A 15,719-nucleotide genomic window follows, 5' to 3' on the forward strand; every position below is an offset into this window, starting at 1 on the left:
GAACATACAGCTGGCGGGTTATACACTATCAGCAGGACAGAACAGCAGCCTCTGGTAAGACACTGGGTGAAGGCCTATGCATATTTGTAAACAATAGCTGGTGCACGAAGGAAGTCTCGGGGTTTTGCTCGCCTGCGGTATCTCATGAAGAGCTGTAGACCACACTATCTACCTAGAGAGTTTTCATCTGTATTTTTTGTAGCTGTCTACATACCACCACAGACCGAGGCTGGCACTAAAATCGAACTCAGTGAGTTGTATTCTTCCATAAGCAAACAGGAAAACGCTCATCCAAAGACAGCGCTCCTAGTGGCCGGAGACTTTAATGCAGGAAAACTTAAATCAGATTGACCTAATTTCTATCAGAATGTTAAATATGCAACCAGAGGGAAAAAAATTCTAGACCACCTTTACTGTAAACACAGAGATGCGTACAAAGCTCTTCCTCGCCCTCCAATTGGCAAATCTGACCATAACTCTATCCTCCTGATTACTGCTGACAACGGAAATTAAAGCAGGAAGCACCAGTGACTCGGTCTATAAAAAGTGGTCAGTTGAAGCAGATGCTAAACTACAGGACTGTTTTGCTAGCACAGACTGGAATATGTTCCGGGATTCTTCCGATGGCATTGAGGAGTACACCACATCAGTCACTGGCTTTATCAATAAGTGCATCAAGGATGTAGCTCTCACAGTGACTGTACGTACATACCCCAACCAGAAGCCATGGATTCCAAGCAACATTCGCACTGAGCTAAAAGGTAGAGCTGCTGCTTTCAAGGAGCGAGACTCTAACCCAGAAGCTTATAAGAAATCCTGCTATGCCCTCCGATGAACCATCAAACAGGCAAAGCGTTAATACAGGACTAAGATTGAATCGTACTACACTGGCTCCGACGGTTGTCAGATGTGGCAGAGCTTGCAAACTATTACAGACTACAAAGGGAAGCTCATCCAAGAGCTGCCCAGTGACACGAGCCTACCAGATGAGCAAAGTAACTTCTATGCTCGCTTCGAGGCAAGTAACACTGAAACATGCATGAGAGCATCAGCTGTTCCGGATGACTGTGTGATCACGCTCTCCACAGCTGATGTGAGGAAGACCTTTAAACAGGTCAACATTCAGAAGGCTGCTGGGCCTGACGGATTACCAGGACCTGTACTCCGAGGATGCGCTGACCAACTGGCAAGTGTCTTCATTGACATTTTCAACCTCTCCCTGTCTGAGTCTGTAATACCAACATGTTTCAAGCAGACCAAGAACTGTGCCCAAGAACACTAAGGTAACCTGCCTAAATAACTACCAACCCGTAGCACTCACATCTGTAGCCATGAAATGCTTTGAAAGGCTGGTCATGGCTCACATCAACACCATTATCCCAGAAACCCTAGACCCACTCCAATTTGCATACCGCACCAACAGATCCACAAACGATGCGATCTCTATTGCACTCCACACTGCCCTTTCTCACCTGGACAAAAGGAACACCTATGTGAGAATGCTGTTCATTGACTACAGCTCAGCATTCAACACCATAGTGCCCTCAAAGCTCATCAATAAGCTAAGGACCCTGAGACTAAACAGCTCCCTCTGCAACTGGATCCTGGACTTCCTGACGGGCCGCCCCCAGGTGGTAAGGGTAGGTAACAACACATCCGCCACGCTGATCCTCAACACGGGGGCCCCTCAGGGGTGCGTGCTCAGTCCCCTCCTGTACTCCCTGTTCACTCATGACTGCACAGCCAGGCACACCTCCAAAACCACCTTTAAGTCTGCTGATGACACAACAGTGGTAGGCCTGATCACCGACAACGATGATATAGCCTATAGGGAGGAAGTCAGAGACCTGACCGTGTGGTGTAAGGACAACAACCTCTCCCTCAACGTAATCATGACAAAGGAGATGATTGTGGACTACAGGAAAAGGAGGACCAAGCACGCCCCCATTCTCATCGACGGGGCTATAGTGGAGCAGGTTGAGAGCTTCAAGTTCCTTGGGGTCCACATCACCAACAAACTAACATGGTCCAAGCACACCAAGACAGTCGTGAAAAGGGCATGACAAAACCTATTCCCCCTCAGGAGACTGAAAAGATTTGGCATGGGTCCTCAGATCCTCAAAAGGTTCTTCAGCTGCACCATCGAGAGCATCCTGACGGGTTGCATCACTGCCTGGTATGGCAGCTGCTCGGCCTCTGACCACAAGGCACTACAGAGGGTAGTGTGTACTGCCTTGTACACCACAGCTTCCTGCTATCCAGGACCTCCATACCAGGCGGTGTCAGAGGAAGGCCCTAAATATTGTCAAAGACTCCAGCCACCCTAATCATAGACTGTTCTCTCTGCTAACACATGGCAAGCGGTACTGGAGCAATTCTAGGTCCAAGAGGCTTCTAAACAGCTTCTACCCCCAAGCCATAAGACTCCTGAACTGCTAATCAAATGGCTACCCAGACTATTTGCATTGCCCCCCCCCCCGCTGCATAGCCACTTTAATAACTCTACCTACATGTACATATTACCTCAATTACCTCGACACCGATGCCCCCCGCACATTGACAAATTGACTCTGTACCGGTACCCCCTGTATATAGCCCTGCTATTGTTATTTACTGCTGCTCTTTAATTATTTGTTATTCTTATCTCTTAATTTGGGGTGAATTTTCTTAAAACTGCATTGTTGGTTAAGGGCTTGTAAGTAAGCATTTCACTGTAAGGTATTCGGCGCATGTGACAAATAAAATTTGATTTGATTTATACTATGTGATTTCAGGTCCAGGAGATTCTTTTGGAAGCACCCCTCTGTGGATGACATGAGCGAGACAAGCACAAGTGCCCAACTCGCAAAGGGTAAGTTTGAACCCAGTCAATGGTGACTTACATACTCTGACCAATCACAAAAGGCTGTGTTGGTCAGCGGCAGAAAGTTTGACCATGCACTAGTAGGCTATGTTACCTTACTGTGCCCCCCAACGGTTATCCCTTCTGTTTTAGTTCTATGTTGTTTTGGAACATGGTGGCGATGGAAAGGTCATTCACGTCATGAGCTGTCCAAGAAGAGCTGTTAGTCCCTCTTGCTCCTCCGAAACAGGTACCATCACACATGCTTGTTTTAAGGATTCCCAATCAAACAAAACATGTAATTCATAGGTTATAACTATGTCATTATGATTTTACTATGATATTTCTTCGTAAATACCTTACAATTCCTATATAGTGAAGCAAAGCTCTGGACTGAGACAAGCTTGGCTTTTTAAATGTATTTTATTTTTAAACTAGGCAAGTCAGTTGAGATCAAATTCTTATTTACAATGATGGCCTACTTGTAAAACACCCCGGCCAAACCCTCCCCTAACCCAGACAACGCTGGGCCAATTGTGCGCTACTCTATGGGACTCCCGATCACAGCCGGATGTGATACAGCCGGGATTGAACCCGGGTCTGTAGTGCCTTAGACCCGGGCGATGCAGTGCCTTAGACTGCTGCGCCACTCGGGAGGCTTTGATTGTCCACGTGAAAGCTTTGTGTCAGAGGAGGCGGGGACTCTCCCCAGACTCAAGAGAAGGAACGAGTGCTCCTGTGGATCGGCTACCATGGAGACCAACAAGAAGGGCGCTAACCACCTCAAGTCCATCTACAACCTCATCTTCCTGGACGACCCTCAGCCCGCCCCCACAGTGACACAGCCCCCAAACCCACCAAACAAGAACCAAAAAACACACTCGGGAACCTGGAGATTGCTAGACTGGAATCCAAACTCATTATTTGTTCTCCAGGACAGATACTCTTCTATTGGAGCTGCTTCAGACTGAATCGCTGAAACAATAGTGAAACAGAATGATATTCAGTGTGGATTCCAGGCTAGGAGAACCCTTGGGTTGCTTCAGATTCTGTCTTGCTTTGATGTTTATAGCGCTATACTCTATATTTAGGTAGGCCTATGAGGGGAAACAAATCTCTAACCCCTAACATTTGCCTGTCCTTCATTCCACTGGGGTTTCAACTAGGATATTTGTTTATAGTCACTTTTCCTTGATGCTGGTTTAAAACAACATTGTTTTGTCTGGAAGGTTCCATTGGAGATGCTGTGGGTGTCTGAATAAAAAAAGAAGAAAGAGAATGCATCCCAAATAGCACCCCACTTCCTATATAGTGCACTACTTTAGACCAGGGCCCATAGGGCTATGTAGGGAGCACTTTGTAGGCCGTGCCGTTTGGGACGTAACCATAGTGACACACTATCTGTGAATACTGGTGTAGAACGCTACTAACAGTAGAGAAGGAAAGTGGAGACTTGTTATGCTACTGATTTCTGCTTTTTTACTGCTTCTATATGACTTTGTCTATACCTGGTCAAGTTATTGACAGTGAGTGTGATCTTGATAACAACTGGTTTCCTTTTCTATTCTCTTTTGCTGTATTTTTGTTGTTCATCATATACATTCTCCATTTAACTGGACTGACCTGTTAAAGCTTACATATGGGTCAGTGCTTGTGTATAAGAATAGTTCAAAAGCCTTGGGGGGAGATGACCTTTATCAGCCTAATGCCTCAAGCCATAAGAAGAGCTAACAACGAGGAGAGAACCAATGGCAGTGACTTCTTTGAACAGTCATTGTGAAACTTCTAAATAACCTTTTCGAGAAAGGCTATTGGTGATTATTTCATGGAATACCTCATGGATTGCATGAGCCTCTCTGGCTATGCTTTCCCGTCAAGGGACCAAATGATTCTATCTGTAACACTCTGGCAACTTTGGTGCCCAATGCACCCGCCTTTCTCTCAAGACTCACTGGGGATGGTTAATGGAGGGCCACCGTCGCTTCTTTGTTTCGAGCTGATAGGAGAAAACCAAATACTTTCCTTCAAAAACTATTAGAGGCCACATCGATATTGATTTCCTGGCAAGGGAACACATCTGTATATTGCCCTGCATTGTAGCCTTTTTAGCCCTCTACTCTAAATAGTGGCAGATCGGCCATGAAATAAAGATGAAATTGGACCCGTATCAATTTATTTTGTATTAGGGGCAATAGAGTCAATGGTAAGTAAAAGGTGTTTTCTCTCACAATATTAACCTCTCATTTTCAAGGATGTTTTTATATACTCACCATCTAAACTTTTGTGTTTAAAGAAATTGTATTTGTTTGACGATGAGGTGCTAGTTGTTTGACCATGAAGGATACATACTTAATCTAATGAATACATGACCTGTGTTGCGCTACAATTACTGCTACTGCTACTGCTACAACTGCTACTGCTACTACTGCTACTGCTACTACTACTACTACTGCTGCTGCTGCTGCTGCTGCTGCTGCTACTACTACTACTACTACTACTACTACCGCTACTACCGCTACTAGTACTACAGCTACTACAGCTACTACTGCTACTACTGCTACTACTACTAATACTGCTGACAACTAATATGACTACTACTACTGGTACTACTACTACTACGGCTACTACTACTACTACTATTACTACTACCACTGCTGCTACTACTTCTACTACTACTACTAATGCTACTACTTCTATTACTCCCTCTACAAGAGGGTAGAGGGAGTCCGATAGATAGGGAGGGGCAGAGGGATTGATGATGTGAACTGTGTTTACCATTACCAAGGGCTACTACTACTACTACTACTAACACTACTAATAGTGCTATGACAACTAATATGACCACCACTACTGCTACTACTACTACTGCTACTATTACTAATACTGCTACTACTTCTACTACTGCTGCCACTACTACTGCTGCTACTAATACCACTGATGCTGCCACTACTACTACTGATACTGCTACTAATACTACTACCACTCCTGCTGCTGCTGCTGCTACTACTACTACTTCTACTACTAAATACTACTACTAAATACTACTACTACAAACACTGATATGACTACTACTACTGCTTCTACTACTACTACTACTAATGCTACTGCTGCTACTACTACTAATACTGCTACAACTACAACTACTACTAACACTGCTACTACTGCTACTAATACTACTACTGCTACCACTGCTACTACTACTACCACTGATGCTGCCACTACTACTACTGATACTGCTACTAATACTACTACCACTACTGCTGCTGCTGCTACTACTACTCCTACCACTGATGCTGCTACTGCTACTGCTACTACTACTACTGCTAGTACTACGACTACTAAATAATAATAATACTACTACTAATACTGCTATGACTACTACTATGACTACTAATAGTATTACTACTGCTTCTACTTCTACTACTAATGCTACTACTACTACTACTGCTACTACTGCTACTGCTACTACTACTGCTACTACTACTACTACTAATGCTGCTACTTCTACTACTACTACTGATACTATTACTACTGCTACTGCTACTGATAATACTATTACTGCTTCTACTACTACTACTACTACTACTACTGATACTACTGCTACTACTACTCCAACTGCTACTACTACTAATGCTGCTACTATTACTACTAATGGTGTTACTACTAATAATACTGCTACTACTACTAATGCTACTACTACTACTAATGCTGCTACTAATGCTGCTACTATTACTACTAATGGTGTTACTACTACTAATACTGCTACTACTACTAATGCTACTACTACTACTAATGCTGCTACTAATGCTGCTACTATTACTGATACTACTACTACTCCAAATACTGCTACTACTACTACTGATAGCACTACTACTGCTGCTACTGCTGCTGCTACTACTACTACTACAAATACTGCTTCTACTGCTGTTGCTACTGCTGCTACTACTGATACTGCTATGACTACTACTATGACTACTAATACTATTACTACTGCTTCTACTTCTACTACTAATGCTACTACTACTACTACTGCTACTACTGCTACTGCTACTACTACTGCTACTACTACTACTACTAATGCTGCTACTTCTACTACTACTACTGATACTATTACTACTGCTACTGCTACTGATAATACTATTACTGCTTCTACTACTACTACTACTACTACTACTGATACTACTGCTACTACTACTCCAACTGCTACTACTACTAATGCTGCTACTATTACTACTAATGGTGTTACTACTAATAATACTGCTACTACTACTAATGCTACTACTACTACTAATGCTGCTACTAATGCTGCTACTATTACTACTAATGGTGTTACTACTACTAATACTGCTACTACTACTAATGCTACTACTACTACTAATGCTGCTACTAATGCTGCTACTATTACTGATACTACTACTACTCCAAATACTGCTACTACTACTACTGATAGCACTACTACTGCTGCTACTGCTGCTGCTACTACTACTACTACAAATACTGCTTCTACTGCTGTTGCTACTGCTGCTACTACTGATACCACTGCTACTACTACTACTGCTATTACTACTACTAATACTACTACTGCTACTACTTCATTCAGTGTGTGTGTCCAGTCCCATTTTCGCTTCAGCTGTTGGGAATTTAAAATGAGGGATCAAGGGATGAGGAGATAATCCACCTGAGAGCGGAAGGGAGAGACAGAACGAGAGAGGGAGGGAGAGACAGAGAGGGAGAGAGAGAGCGAGATAAGGGAGAGACAGAGAGAGAGGGAGGGAGAGAGAGAGAGAGAGGGAGGGAGAGAGAGGTAGGGAGAGAGAGAGAGAGGGAGAGAGAGAGAGAGAGGGAGGGAGAGAGAGAGAGAGGGAGAGACAGAGGGAGAGAGAGAGAGAGACGGAGGGAGCGGGAGAGAGACAGAGGGAGGGGGAGAGAGAGGGAGAGAGAGAGATGGGGAGAGAGAGGGAGAGAGAGACAGAGCGAGAGGGAAGGAGAGAGAGAGGGAGGGAGAAATATAGAGAAAGCTACAAAGAGAGTGGGAGAGGGAGAGGAGAGAAAGAGGAGAGCGAGACGGTGAGAGTAAGAGAAAAAGCAAGAGAGCCAGAACGACAGAGCGAGAACGACAGAGAGAGAGAGAAAACAACATCTTACCTTCCCAGAAAAATATTACTGTATCTTATTCTTACCCCCTAATTTCCCAGTCATATGGTAGATGGAAGCAGTTGGCCCAAGATGGCCATCGTCTGTTCACTCTGCTAGGTCCACAGATGAGAGTGGCTAAACACAGTATTAGCTGTCCACTCAAAGGCTTTACCCTGATCCTTCAGGTCACATCTTTGTCCCCCTGGCGTCTAAACTGGGCACTTTAGGTCTGTTTTGCAAGCCTTTGGGCAGATTTAGAAAGAATGGGGGATAATGTTTATTTAGTGTGTTTGGGCATGAACACTTGTGCCCAAAAAGCTGAGTGAGTGAGTTACTTGTTGCTCCCTTGATTGAGTTGTCGAGAGGTTAGAGGTGGTAGAGGGAGTCCGATAGAGATGGAGGGGAGGAGGGATTGATGATGTGAACTGTGTTTACCCATACCAAGGGCTAAGCCATGCAAGATGGTACGCTGGTCACCTATATCAGCCTTTCTGCAGCAGTATGTCTTCAAGTGGTGATTCCATAGTGCAAAGAAGCATATATTCACAGAATATCAAGCAACTTGATCTATCCAAGAAAAGTAAACTGACTAAATATATAACATTTCCAACTATGTCTAAATGTACGTTTGCTATGTTTGAAAATATGTACATAAACACACATAAATCCAACCGATGCAGAATCAGAGGAAGAGATTGATCATAAAATATGATAGGAGTGCTGTAACAGAGATTCAAATATCAGTGAAGTATGCAGTGCTCTAGGCCATGAAGTAGATTGTCACCTAAATCTGAGTTGTAAGTGTCTTTTGTCCAGAAGATGGCGATAGAGGACTGAATAAACCTTGACAATAGTTCTTGCTCTGAGTCAGCTCTATTCTACCACTAGGGACAATCCACTGCTGAGTCACACATTCACAATTACAGTTTTTGACAATTGCTTACACAAGATTTCTGAAACTATGGTTCCTTTTCTCTGGACTCTACACACAAAACCCCAGAACACAGACACGACATGCAAAACGTCACACAATTCTTGCAAAACCAAACGCTTCATTCAAAACTATTTAAACTCTTCTCAAAATTGTGTTTTTTTGCGTTAAAACTCTACACACAAACCATCAAATAATTAGCTCTTACACACGCCATCTACACACGGATGTGACAAATGTAACACTACTATCTTGTGTCTTTTGCATGTTCAGTGCGCAGTGGAGTCCACGGCAGTTTGTTATAGCACTCACACATACATGTATGTGCACAAATATATACAGTATGTATGCATATTCAGTATATATTTACACTATGAACAGAAATGCAAGGGGGGGAAAATTAAATGTATTTCTTTCTCAAAACATTGTATTTTCATCCAGATTTCGGGATGAACAGTAACAGACCAAACACATACAGTAGATGATAAACAAATAGGCTTGTTACGATAAAGAAAAAAACAATTAGGGTGCATCCTGTCTCCTATTTGGGTCTGCCCACAGCACCTCATCAACATCACAAGCGATGTTCTCTCTGGCTTAACATCAGGGGAAGTAGCATCTGGAGGGGCGTATCCAGCCCTGGCGTGCCCCCTCGTCTGTGTCACCACAGGCCTCCTCCATTGCCTGGAGAAGGGGTATGCGTTGGTGGGGTTGGCGATCGTACACCTTCCAATGCCACGCCGAAAAGATCTCTTCTATTGGGTTTAGAAATGGAGAATATGGTGGCAGGTTGAGCATCAACTTCCGGATGGTCAATGAACCAATTGCGGACCAGAGCAGCCCGGTGGAAACTCACATTGTCCCAGATGACAACAAACCTGGACTGCTCTGGCTCATTGCTCTGGTCATTGGGAATGAGGATATTATGCAGGGTGTCAAGGAAGGTGATAATGTGGGCAGTATTGTAAGGACCAAGAGTGGCATGATGATGAAGGACACCGTTCTGACTAATGGCTGCACACATTGTGATGTTACCACCACGCTCTCCAGGGACATTGACGATGGCGCGGTGTCCAATGAGGTTTCTTCCCCTGCGTCTTGTTTTGGCTAGGTTAAAGCCGACCTCGTCAACGTAGACAAAATCATGACGCTCGGCAGCAGCATCTAGTTCCAGAACTCTCTGAAACAGACAAGACAAAACATTATTGTATTAATAGCGCAGTTGTTTCACTCTGTCAGAATTTCGCTCATATGGTACTCTGTAGTGCTGCTTCACACGAATCTCATGGCGTTTCAGGAGACTGCCAAGTGCGGATAAACTCACCCTATTTATGTTACTGAATGTTGTGTTGTCAGTGATGATGTGGTGATGCAGTAGTCGTAAACGTATGCTGTTGTTTGAAATAACCTTATTCACTATGTGTTGTTCCTGCTCTGCTGTGAACAGACGGTTTCTTCCTCCATTGATGGGTCGTCTAGCAATTCTGCAAAAACATGATGTGAATGGTTAGGGTACAAGATTTCTTTCAGTATGAAATGAAATGTTAATGTAGTGCTATAAGTCCTGCTTGCTGTAAGTACAGCAGCATGGTATAGAGCAATGGTTCCCAAACTTTTTATAGTCCCCTACCCCTTCAAACATTCACCATCCAGCTGTACCCCCTCTAGCACCAGGGTCAGCGCACTCTCAAATGTTGTTTTTTGCCATTATTGTAAGCCTGCCACACACATACGATATATTTATTAAACATAAGAATGAGTGTGAGTTTTTGTCACAACCTGGTTCGTGGGAAGTGACAAAGAGCTCTTATAGGACCAGGGCACAAATAATAATCAATAATTTTGCTCTTTATTTAACCATCTTACATATAAAACCTTAATTGTTCATCGAAAATTGTGAATAACTCACCACAGGTTAATGAGAAGGGTGTGCTTGAAAGGATGCATATAACTCTGCAATGTTGGGTTGTATTGGAGAGAGTCTCAGTCTTAAATCATTTTCCACACAAAGTCTGTGCCTGTATTTAGTTTTCATGCTAGTGAGGGCCGAGAATCCACTCTCACATAGGTACGTGGTTGCAAAGGGCATCAGTGTCTTAACAGCACGATTTGCCAAGGCAGGATACTCTGAGCGCAGCCCAATCCAGAAATCTGCCAGTGGCTTTTGATTCAATTCAATTTTCACAGAACTGCTTGTTGCAATTTCGATGAGTCTCTCTTGTTCAGATATCAGTAAGTGGACTGGAGGCAGGGCAGGAAAGGGATAACGAATCCAGTTTGTGTCATCCGTTTCGGGAAAGTACCTGTGTAATTGCGCACCCAACTCACTCAGGTGCTTCGCTATATCACATTTGACATTGTCCGTAAGCTTGAATTCATTTGCACACAAAGAATCATACAATGATGGACAGACCTGTGTGTTGTCCTTGTTAATGCAGACAGAGAAGAGTTCCAACTTCTTAATCATAGCCTCAATTTTGTAACGCACATCCGGACCGTTAGTGGAATTCCTGCGAGAGAGTAACGGTTAATGTGATTGGATGTTAATTATTTGACTAGGTTACCTGTATTTGACATTGTGTTGTTATTTTGCTGAACACTAGATGGTTTAATTTTATTTTTGGCAGTGAAACAAGGCTACTCAGGTGAGAAAAAAAACTCACCCAAATGTATAGCCCCGTTGGAAAATAGAAATAGACTGTGAAAATGTGGAGAAAAAAAACAAAACACGTTTTTGTTATTTTGTGAATCACATTTTTATTTAGCGTACCCCCAAAAGCATTGCACGTACCCCTGTCATAATGATTATGTGAACTAAACATAATAATGTTAAATAAAAAGATATATGAAAACATATTCATGAAAGGGGCAAACTGCAGTTGCTACATATATTTTTGGACTTATAAATTAAAGGGCGACTGCATTTTTTAAATTTTTTTATGTGAATCACATTTTTATTTGGCGTACCCCCGACGGCATTGCGCGTTCCCCTGGGGGTATGTTCAATCTTTTGATGTTAAAGTACTGCAAAGTTTCTCTCTCTCGTAACACTCAGACATTCCATTGTCAATACTGCAAAGAAAATTTACAAAAAAATATGGAAAATAGAAATCACAACTGGATGGTTTTCACAGATAGATGGGAGGGGTTGAGCGTAGCTGAAGGATGGGACTAAAAACAAACAAAAGATAACTAATGTAAAATATACTATTCTTGTCAAATGTATATAGTATGTTTAAGCTGGAAGTAGGAGCCTAAGTGTTGTTGTCCATTAGTTTACTCAAATTAGGGGAGGGTGGTAGCGTTATGGGAAAATAATAACAATACCAAAAATAATAATAAAAGAATAAGCTATTTTTGAACAATTTAATTGAAAACAATCTTAGTAAGATACTGCGTTGTTAGCCAGAAATGATTTGATATTGAGATAAAAAATAGCTGCGTTGGAACGTTAAAGTATTTTTAAAGATATTACTAATGTTACTGTCCCCACTACAACAACAAACATACTTAAATACATTTTGTCCTTGAAACATTAAATTGAAATACTGTAGAATTGGTACTCCCAGCTGGGGAGTACCAATTTGGCCGCCAGTGACTTTAAAGCCTCTCATTGGGCAATACATACCATGAGCAATCCAGGGTTATATAAACACTGAACAAAAATATAAACACAACATGTAAATTGTTGGTCCCATGTTTCATAAGCTGAAATAAATAATGAAAAACAGAAAGGAAAACGCTGCACATTGCTGCTTATGCTCCCAGGTGATTTTATTTATAACAAAGTTTCAACCCTTAGGTCTTCATCAGGCATCCATATCCTAGGTGGGGGTGGAAAGTCCTATATATAGGGGCAGTACTCAGTGAAATAAATAATAAATGATGCTAGAAATGTTCCATACGCACAAAAAGCTTATTTTTCTCAAATATTGTGCACAAATTTGTTTACATTCCTGTTAGTGAGCATTTCTCCTTTGCCAAAATAATCCATCTACTTGACAGGTGTGGCATATAATTTGATTAAACAGCATGATCATTACAAAGGTGTGCCTTGTGCTGGGGACAATAAAAGTTAGTTTTGTCACAACAAAATGTGCAGTTTTGTCACAACACAATGCCACAGATGTCTCAAGTTATGAGGAAATGTCCGATTGGCATGCTGACTGCAGGAATGTCCACCAGAGCTGTTGCCAGAGAATTTAATGTTTATTTCTCTACCATAAGCCACCTCCAACATCGTTTTAGAGAATTTGGCAGTACGTTCAACCGGCCTCACCTCCACATCCGGCTTCTTCACCTGTGGGCTTGTCTGAGACCAGCCACCCAGACAGCTGATGAAATTGACGAATATATTTGTAATAAAGTCCTTTTGTGGGGAAAAACTCATTCGTATTGGCTGGGCCTGTCTCCCCGGTGGGTGGGTATGTCTTCCAAGTGTGTGGGCCTATGTCCTCCTGGGCCCATCCATGGCTGCGCCCCTGCCCAGTCATGTGAAATTAATAGATTAAGGCCTAATTAATGTATTTCAATTGACTGATTTCCTTATATGAACTGTAACTCAGTAAAATCTTTGAAATTGTTGCATGTTGCATTCATATTTTTGTTCAGACTACGTTATTGGTCTCTCCTCATGTTCACAGTAAGTATCAGTAATGTAATCTATTTGTAATGTATCTCGGGTGAAATGGTGAATTCATTCTAACTCAGTTCATAACTTTGTCAAGTGCCATTTCTTTCTTTCTCCTATGCCGGTCTTTTAGCCTAAATCTTTTCCTTTAGATTTCCTATTTTTAATGGAATTGATAGTGCCAGTAGCACGGTAACATGCTCGACAAGTACTCACTTTTTCACATCTACTGCATTTAATTTGATGAAATGTTGTCTTATATCCAGTCTTTATATCTTCCATAATTGTCCATAGTCCTACATATTTAAGTAATATGTTGTTCCAGTTACTGCTATGTTGAAGATGCAACCCCCCCCCCCCCCCCCCCCCCCCCAGAGCCTCATTGTGAATATTTAATGAGGGTAGTTTGAAAGGGCTCAAATTGGTTCATCGGTTTCATGATGTGTATGAGCTTGAATCACTTGACATTGTGGGGGTTGGGGAACTTGCATTGGTGCAATGTTTAACCATTTGTTAGATAAGCATAAGTATACATTGAGCAGTCTGGCTGAACATACATTGACTTGATTGAATTACTATGGCTTCATATTCCTCACCTTACTTGATCCTTCTCCCCAATCAAATAAATCCAATGTGGAGTAGTCTTATGCAGAGTAGGCCTATATATGAAAAGGCTGCACTGTATTATACTGTAGGAGTGCCAGAAATGCACACCTGTATATACACACACACACACACACACACACACACACACACACACACACACACACACACACACACACACACACACACACACACACACACACACACACACACACAAAATGCAGTGTTTATGATAACACCAGAGATATGGCGGAATAGAGCGGATATTGAGCTTATCTGACATGAATTTGCTTATCTTAATCTCTATGATGATAGCAGCCTAATTCCACATGTATGGTATGACTGCTTATCACCCACCTACAGCTACTGACCATAATTGCAGGGTTGATTCACATGTGACTATAATTGAACCAATAGCAGGGTTGATACACATGTGACTATAATTGAACCAATAGCAGGGTTGATACATATGTGACTATAATTAAACTAATAGCAGGGTTCATACATGTGACGGCCAAAGGTTACAGTGTTATGGCACCTATACAGTACCTGATTGTTGCTTGTGACACCAGTGCAGACAGATATGCTTGTTGCCATTGAGTGTTTTCATTCTCTTCAGCTGTAATGAGCAATGAAATGTTCTCACGTAAGATATAATTACATGTTTATTTTGTTATAGAATAATGCATGTTTTGAATTACTTCCATTGACATTTGTGAGATGCAGTTACTTCTGCATGTGATTTAACAACGTTTCCTTAACCTTAGGACATTTAGTTCAGTCTAAACTTTAAACAACCTAATTTGTTTTGTACCTATGATGCATGTTTCAAGGTATGTTCTGTATGTAGTGTAGCTGTGTGTGAAGCTGTTTTCAGTATCCAACAGACACTAGAACCATAATCTATTATGATGGTGTGGCTTTGGATTCTCAGCCTAGCAGGTGGAATCTCTGCAATTTTCTGGTCAGACCACGCTCCAGGTATGCAACTTAACCAGTTTAGCTCTTGGTTAAAGGCCCAGTGCAGTCAAAAACATGATTTCCCTGTGTTCTATATATATTGCCACACTATGAGGTTGGAATAATACTGTGAAATTTAGAAAATTATGATAATGCAATTTGTTAATAGACTAATAAGAGAGTACCAAACCTCTCTGCCAATAACAGCTAGTTTTCAGACAGTCCTGGCAAAATTCTTGCTTGAGAAATCGCTCTTTGCCAACAAGCTATTTTTGTTTCATTTTGACCATTTTAATTGAGAACAATCACAGTAAGGTACTTAATTGTTACTCAGAAATGATGCGATATGATGATTAAAAACAGCTGCATTGGACCTTTAAGATTTATGCAAAATAGATGAGGTGCAAAAGCTCTCTTTCTCACACTCTCATACACATGCAGCTCTCACACACATGTGCATGCACACACACACCTTCTCTGCACACTGTGAATAAACTCCAATGATATACAAGCTGCTAAAGGCTGAGGCCTGATTTCCCCTTGATTTGTACTCTTCACCTTTACTGACATACAACTAAACCACAATGACTAATTGATATGGAGTGAATGGTATATGT

This window comes from Salmo salar, chromosome 05, assembly GCF_965601325.2.
Source record: "Salmo salar chromosome 05, fSalSal1, whole genome shotgun sequence".
Classification (NCBI taxonomy): Eukaryota; Metazoa; Chordata; class Actinopteri; order Salmoniformes; family Salmonidae; genus Salmo; species Salmo salar.